Here is an 8536-nt window from a genome sequence, read left to right on the forward strand (position 1 = left end):
GACGCTCAGGGACACACGGGGGCTGCTCCACTCGCCCCAGGCCGGCCTCCCTAGGTACCCGGGCGGGCACATTAGCGGCTGAGACCCCCTCTTCAGCAAACGCCAGGGGACGCTCAGGGACACACGGGGGCTGCTCCACTCGCCCCAGGCCGGCCTCCCTAGGTACCCGGGCGGGCACATTAGCGGCTGAGACCCCCTCTTCAGCAAACGCCAGGGGACGCTCAGGGACACACGGGGGCTGCTCCACTCGCCCCAGGCCGGCCTCCCTAGGTACCCGGGCGGGCACATTAGCGGCTGAGACCCCCTCTCGACCAAAGACCGGGGGACGCTCAGGGACACACGGGGGCCGCTCCACTCACCCCCAGGCCGACCTCCAGGGCCTCCCTCCCGGCCCCTGGAGCAGCCAGCGCCCCCTCGCCGTCAACACTCTCTCCCCGTTGGGACTTTGAAACTTTTCTGACCGTGCAAGCTTCATCGGACGGCAAAGCGGGCAAGCTGCGGTCCGTGCCCGGCCTCCTGGGCATCCTGCCCGGGCACATCGGAGGCTCAGCCAGGGTCTTGAGCCACTGCTGGCAGGTGCACTTTGGGGGCCCTCCGCAGCCGCCCCGGGCCACCCCTGCAGCCAGCACACTGCTGCCAACAGCCCGCCGCTCTCCGTCACCAGCCAGCCCCTCTGCACACATCTGCCGGGGGTGCTTTTTTTTGGAGAAATACTGTCACTTTGTCAAAGACCGCACACCGCTCGTTCCCTTATACCCCGACAAGGTGTTCGTGCTGACGTTTTGCGAGGCCTTATTTTACCGCCGTCGGCGCTATCAGGGGAAACGGGCCCGCTCCTTCCGCCCTCCTGGAACCCTGGCTCGGCCCGGAGCGACCAGGATTACCCTCATACCGGTTCTCGCCACCTGCATCGACACTCGGCTCTGCCCCGGCCGCCGCAGCTCTCGCCGGCCCGGCCGGGTCCGCACCCCTGGCCGGCACGCCTGGAGCGTTTGGACTTTGTCGTTTTTTTCTCCAAGAGTCGCCTCTGGCACATGCCATGGACTTCAGCAGGGGCTGCTCCCCGCCCCCTGGGTGTCCTGCCCGGGCACATCGGAGGCTCAGCCTGGGTCTTCAGCCCCTACTGGTAGGTGCACTCAGGGGGCCCTCCGCAGCCGCCCGGGGCCCACCCCTGCAGCCAGCACACGGCTGCCAGCAGCCACCACACAGCTGCCAACAGCCCGCTCTCCATCGCCCACCAGCCCATTGCATACATCTGCTGGGGGTGCTTTTTTGCCTCCCCCCGTTTTGGCCTATGGGGAAAAGCCAAGGGGGGAAACTCCAGAGTCATGCCGACCTCCTGGAACCCCAGCTCGGCCTGGAGCTACTGGTTTGCCCCCTTCCAGGTTCTCAGGACATGCATCGACACTCGGCTCAGCCCCGGCAGCCGCAGCACCCGCCGGCCCGGCCAGCCCGGTCCGCCACCCCTGGCCAGCGCCTGGAGCGTTTGGACTTTGTCGTTTTTTCTCAAAGACCCATCTCTGCCAACTGCCGTGGGCTTCAGCGGGGGCTGCTCCCCGCCTCCTGGGTGTCCTGCCCGGGCACATCGGAGGGTCAGCCTGGGTCTTGAGCTACTGCTGGTAGGTGCGCTTTGGGGGCCCTCGGCAGCCGCCCAGGCCCACCCCTGCAGCCAGCACACGGCTGCCAGCAGCCACCACACAGCTGCCAACAGCCCGCTCTCCGTCACCCTCCAGCCCCTTCTGCATACATCTGCCGGGGGTGCTTTTTTGACTTCCCCCCTTTTGGCCTATGGGGAAAAGCTAAGGGGAAAACCTCCAGAGTCAGGCCGACCTCCTGGAACTCCCACCCGGCCTGGAGCCACAGGTTTGTCCCCTTCCCGGTTCTCAGGACATGCATTGACACCCAGACCTTCCCCGGCAGCCGCAGCTCCCGCCGGCCCGGCCAGCCGGGTCCGCCCCCCTGGCCAGCGCCTGGAGCGTTTGGACTTTGTCGTTTTTTTCAAAGACTCATCTCTGCCAACTGCCGTGGGCTTCAGCGGGGGCTGCTCCCCGCCTCCTGGGTGTCCTGCCCGGGCACATCGGAGGCTCAGGCAATGTCTTGAGCCACCGCTGGCAGGTGCACTCAGGGGGCCCTCCGCAGCCGCCCAGGCCCACCCCTGCAGCCAGCACACGGCTGCCAGCAGCCACCACACAGCTGCCAACAGCCCGCTCTCCGTCACCCCCCAGCCCAACTCTGCATACATCTGGCGGGGGTGCTTTTTTGACTTCCCCCCTTTTGGCCTATGGGGAAAAGCCAGGGGGGAAACCTCCAGAGTCAGGCCGACCTCCTGGAACTCCAACCCGGCCTGGAGCCACAGGTTTGTCCCCTTCCCGGTTCTCAGGACAAGCATAGACACTCGGCTCAGCCCCGGCCGCCGCAGCCCCCGCCGGCCCGGCCAGCCCGGTCCGCACCCCTGGCCAGCGCCTGGAGCGTTTGGACTTTGTCGTTTTTTTCTCCAAGAGTCGCCTCTGGCACATGCCATGGACTTCAGCAGGGGCTGCTCCCCGCCCCCTGGGTGTCCTGCCCGGGCACATCGGAGGCTCAGCCTGGGTCTTCAGCCCCTACTGGTAGGTGCACTCAGGGGGCCCTCCGCAGCCGCCCGGGGCCCACCCCTGCAGCCAGCACACGGCTGCCAGCAGCCACCACACAGCTGCCAACAGCCCACTATCCATCACCCACCAGCCCCTCTGCATACATCTGCTGGTGGTGCTTTTTTGACTTCCCCCCTTTTGGCCTATGGGGAAATGCCAAGGGGAAAACCTCCAGAGTCATGCCGACCTCCTGGAACTCCAGCCCGGCCTCGAGCCACCGGTTTGTCCCCTTCCCGGTTCTCAGGACATGCATAGGCACTCGGCTCAGCCCCGGCAGCCGCAGCTCCCGCCGGCCAGGCCAGCCACGTCCGCCCCCCTGGCCGGCTCGCCTGGAGCGTTTGGACTTTGTCGTTTTTTTCTCCAAGACTCGCCTCTGCCAACTGCCAAGGACTTCAGCGGGGGCTGCTCCCCGCCTCCTGGGTGTCCTGCCCGGGCACATCGGAGGCTCAGCCTGGGTCATCAGCCCCTACTGGTAGGTGCACTCAGGGGGCCCTCCGCAGCCGCCCGGGGCCCACCCCTGCAGCCAGCACACGGCTGCCAGCAGCCACCACACAGCTGCCAACAGCCCGCTTTCCGTCACCCTCCAGCCCCTTCTGCATACATCTGCCGGGGGTGCTTTTTTGACTTCCCCCCTTTTGGCATATGGGGAAAAGCTAAGGGGAAAACCTCCAGAGTCAGGCCGACCTCCTGGAACTCCCACCCGGCCTGGAGACACAGGTGTGTCCCCTTCCCGGTTCTCACGACATGCATCGACACTCGGCTCAGCCCCGGCAGCCGCAGCTCCCGCCGGCCCGGCCAGCCCGGTCCGCCACCCTGCCCGGCGCCTGGAGCGTTTGGACTTTGTCGTTTTTTCTCCAAGGCTCGCCTCTGCCAACTGCCCTGGGCTTCAGCGGGGGCTGCTCCCCGCCTCCTGGGGGTCCTGCCCGGGCACATCGGAGTCTCAGGCAATGTCTTGAGCCACCGCTGGTAGCTGCACTCAGGGGGCCCTCCGCAGCCGCCCAGGCCCACCCCTGCAGCCAGCACACGGCTGCCAGCAGCCACCACGCAGCTGCCAACAGCCCGCTCTCCGTCACCCCCCAGCCCCTCCTGCATACATCTGCCGGGGGTGCTTTTTTGACTTCCCCCCTTTTGGCCTATGGGGAAATGCTAAGGGGAAAACCTCCAGAGTCAGGCCGACCTCCTGGAACTCCAACCCGGCCTGGAGCCACCGGTTTGTCCCCTTCCCGGTTCTCACGACATGCATTGACACTCGGCTCAGCCCCGGCCGCCGCAGCCCCCGCCGGCCCGGCCAGCCCGGTCCGCACCCCTGGCCGGCACGCCTGGAGCGTTTGGACTTTGTCGTTTTTTTCAAAGACTCATCTCTGCCAACTGCCGTGGGCTTCAGCGGGGGCTGCTCCCCGCCTCCCGGGTGTCCTGCCCGGGCACATCGGAGGCTCAGGCAATGTCTTGAGCCACCGCTGGTAGCTGCGCTTTGGGGGCCCTCGGCAGCCGCCCAGGCCCACCCCTGCAGCCAGCACACGGCTGCCAGCAGCCACCACACAGCTGCCAACAGCCCGCTCTCCGTCACCCCCCAGCCCCTCCTGCATACATCTGCTGGGGGTGCTTTTTTGACTTCCCCCCTTTTGGCCTATGGGGAAATGCTAAGGGGAAAACCTCCAGAGTCAGGCCGACCTCCTGGAACTCCAACCCGGCCTGGAGCCACAGGTCTGTCCCCATCCCGGTTCTCAGGACATGCATAGACAGTCGGCTCAGCCCCAGCAGCCGCAGCCCCCTCCGGCCCGGCCAGCCCGGTCCGCACCCCTGGCCAGCGCCTGGAGCGTTTGGACTTTGTCATTTTTTTCAAAGACTCATCTCTGCCAACTGCCGTGGGCTTCAGCGGGGGTGTCTGCTCCCCGCCTCCTGGGTGTCCTGCCCGGGCACATCGGAGGGTCAGCCTGGGTCTTGAGCCCCTACTGGTAGGTGCACTCTGAAGGCGCCCTCCGCAGCCGCCCAGGCCCACCCCTGCAGCCACCACACAGCTGCCAACAGCCCGCTCCCCGTCAACCCCCAGCCCCTCCGCATACATCTGCTGGGGGTGCTTTTTTGACTTCCCCCGTTTTGGCCTATGGGGAAATGCTAAGGGGAAAACCTCCAGAGTCAGGCCGACCTCCTGGAACTCCAACCCGGCCTCGAGCCACCGGTTTGTCCCCTTCCCGGTTCTCACGACATGCATCGACACTCGGCTCAGCCCCGGCAGCCGCAGCCCCCGCCGGCCCGGCCAGCCGGGGTCAACCGCCCTGGCCGGCGCCGGAGCGTTTGGACTTTGTCATTTTTTCTCCAAGACTCGATTCTGGCACATGCCATGGACTTCAGCGGGGGCTGTTCCCCGCCTCCCGGGTGTCCTGCCCGGGCACATCGGAGGCTCAGGCAATGTCTTCAACCACCGCTGGCAGGTGCACTCAGGGGGCCCTCCGCAGCCGCCCAGGCCCACCCCTGCAGCCAGCACACGGCTGCCAGCAGCCACCACGCAGCTGCCAACAGCCCGCTCTCCGTCACCCCCCAGCCCCTTCTGCATACATCTGCTGGGGGTGCTTTTTTGACTTCCCCCCTTTTGGCCTATGGGGAAATGCTAAGGGGAAAACCTCCAGAGTCAGGCCGACCTCCTGGAACTCCAGCCCGGCCTCGAGCCACCGGTTTGTCCCCTTCCCGGTTCTCAGGACATGCATAGGCACTCGGCTCAGCCCCGGCAGCCGCAGCTCCCGCCGGCCCCGGCCAGCCCGGTCCGCACCCCTGGCCAGCGCCTGGAGCGTTTGGACTTTGTCATTTTTTTCTCAAAGACCCATCTCTGCCAACTGCCGTGGGCTTCAGCGGGGGCTGCTGCCCGCCTCCTGGGTGTCCAGCCCGGGCACATCGGAGGCTCAGCCTGGGTCTTGAGCCCCTACTGGTAGGTGCACTCTGAAGGGGCCCTCCGCAGACGCCCAGGCCCACCCCTGCAGCCAGCACACGGCTGCCAGCAGCCACCACACAGCTGCCAACAGCCCGCTCTCCGTCACCCCCCAGCCCAACTCTGCATACATCTGCTGGGGGTGCTTTTTTGACTTCCCCCCTTTTGGCCTATGGGGAAATGCTAAGGGGAAAACCTCCAGAGTCAGGCCGACCTCCTGGAACTCCAACCCGGCCTGGAGCCACCGGTTTGTCCCCTTCCCGGTTCTCAGGACATGCACTAATACTCGGCTCAGCCCCGGCAGCCGCAGCTCCCGCCGGCCCGGCCACCCGGGTCCGCACCCCTGGCCGGCACGCCTGGAGCGTTTGGACTTTGTCGTTTTTTCTCCAAGACTCGCCTCTGCCAACTGCCATGGACTTCAGCGGGGGCTGCTCCCCGCCTCCTGGGTGTCCTGCCCGGGCACATCGGAGGCTCAGCCTGGGTCTCGAGCCCCCTACTGGTAGGTGCACTACGGGGGCCCTCGGCAGCCGCCCAGGCCCACCCCTGCAGCCAGCACACGGCTGCCAGCAGCCACCACACAGCTGCCAACAGCCCGCTCTCCGTCACCCCCCAGCCCCTCCTGCATACATCTGCCGGGGGTGCTTTTTTGACTTCCCCCCTTTTGGCCTATGGGGAAATGCTAAGGGGAAAACCTCCAGAGTCAGGCCGACCTCCTGGAACTCCAACCCGGCCTGGAGCCACCGGTTTGTCCCCTTCCCGGTTCTCACGACATGCATTGACACTCGGCTCAGCCCCGGCCGCCGCAGCCCCCGCCGGCCCGGCCAGCCCGGTCCGCACCCCTGGCCGGCACGCCTGGAGCGTTTGGACTTTGTCGTTTTTTTCAAAGACTCATCTCTGCCAACTGCCGTGGGCTTCAGCGGGGGCTGCTCCCCGCCTCCCGGGTGTCCTGCCCGGGCACATCGGAGGCTCAGGCAATGTCTTGAGCCACCGCTGGTAGCTGCGCTTTGGGGGCCCTCGGCAGCCGCCCAGGCCCACCCCTGCAGCCAGCACACGGCTGCCAGCAGCCACCACACAGCTGCCAACAGCCCGCTCTCCGTCACCCTCCAGCCCCTTCTGCATACATCTGCTGGGGGTGCTTTTTTGACTTCCCCCCTTTTGGCCTATGGGGAAATGCTAAGGGGAAAACCTCCAGAGTCAGGCCGACCTCCTGGAACTCCAACCCGGCCTGGAGCCACAGGTCTGTCCCCATCCCGGTTCTCAGGACATGCATAGACAGTCGGCTCAGCCCCAGCAGCCGCAGCCCCCTCCGGCCCGGCCAGCCCGGTCCGCACCCCTGGCCAGCGCCTGGAGCGTTTGGACTTTGTCATTTTTTTCAAAGACTCATCTCTGCCAACTGCCGTGGGCTTCAGCGGGGGTGTCTGCTCCCCGCCTCCTGGGTGTCCTGCCCGGGCACATCGGAGGGTCAGCCTGGGTCTTGAGCCCCTACTGGTAGGTGCACTCTGAAGGCGCCCTCCGCAGCCGCCCAGGCCCACCCCTGCAGCCACCACACAGCTGCCAACAGCCCGCTCCCCGTCAACCCCCAGCCCCTCCGCATACATCTGCTGGGGGTGCTTTTTTGACTTCCCCCGTTTTGGCCTATGGGGAAATGCTAAGGGGAAAACCTCCAGAGTCAGGCCGACCTCCTGGAACTCCAACCCGGCCTCGAGCCACCGGTTTGTCCCCTTCCCGGTTCTCACGACATGCATCGACACTCGGCTCAGCCCCGGCAGCCGCAGCCCCCGCCGGCCCGGCCAGCCGGGGTCAACCGCCCTGGCCGGCGCCGGAGCGTTTGGACTTTGTCATTTTTTCTCCAAGACTCGATTCTGGCACATGCCATGGACTTCAGCGGGGGCTGTTCCCCGCCTCCCGGGTGTCCTGCCCGGGCACATCGGAGGCTCAGGCAATGTCTTCAACCACCGCTGGCAGGTGCACTCAGGGGGCCCTCCGCAGCCGCCCAGGCCCACCCCTGCAGCCAGCACACGGCTGCCAGCAGCCACCACGCAGCTGCCAACAGCCCGCTCTCCGTCACCCCCCAGCCCCTTCTGCATACATCTGCTGGGGGTGCTTTTTTGACTTCCCCCCTTTTGGCCTATGGGGAAATGCTAAGGGGAAAACCTCCAGAGTCAGGCCGACCTCCTGGAACTCCAGCCCGGCCTCGAGCCACCGGTTTGTCCCCTTCCCGGTTCTCAGGACATGCATAGGCACTCGGCTCAGCCCCGGCAGCCGCAGCTCCCGCCGGCCCCGGCCAGCCCGGTCCGCACCCCTGGCCAGCGCCTGGAGCGTTTGGACTTTGTCATTTTTTTCTCAAAGACCCATCTCTGCCAACTGCCGTGGGCTTCAGCGGGGGCTGCTGCCCGCCTCCTGGGTGTCCAGCCCGGGCACATCGGAGGCTCAGCCTGGGTCTTGAGCCCCTACTGGTAGGTGCACTCTGAAGGGGCCCTCCGCAGACGCCCAGGCCCACCCCTGCAGCCAGCACACGGCTGCCAGCAGCCACCACACAGCTGCCAACAGCCCGCTCTCCGTCACCCCCCAGCCCAACTCTGCATACATCTGCTGGGGGTGCTTTTTTGACTTCCCCCCTTTTGGCCTATGGGGAAATGCTAAGGGGAAAACCTCCAGAGTCAGGCCGACCTCCTGGAACTCCAACCCGGCCTGGAGCCACCGGTTTGTCCCCTTCCCGGTTCTCAGGACATGCACTAATACTCGGCTCAGCCCCGGCAGCCGCAGCTCCCGCCGGCCCGGCCACCCGGGTCCGCACCCCTGGCCGGCACGCCTGGAGCGTTTGGACTTTGTCGTTTTTTCTCCAAGACTCGCCTCTGCCAACTGCCATGGACTTCAGCGGGGGCTGCTCCCCGCCTCCTGGGTGTCCTGCCCGGGCACATCGGAGGCTCAGCCTGGGTCTCGAGCCCCCTACTGGTAGGTGCACTACGGGGGCCCTCGGCAG

Source organism: Eleutherodactylus coqui, unplaced genomic scaffold (assembly GCF_035609145.1).
Source record: "Eleutherodactylus coqui strain aEleCoq1 unplaced genomic scaffold, aEleCoq1.hap1 HAP1_SCAFFOLD_197, whole genome shotgun sequence".
Lineage (NCBI taxonomy): Eukaryota > Metazoa > Chordata > Amphibia > Anura > Eleutherodactylidae > Eleutherodactylus > Eleutherodactylus coqui.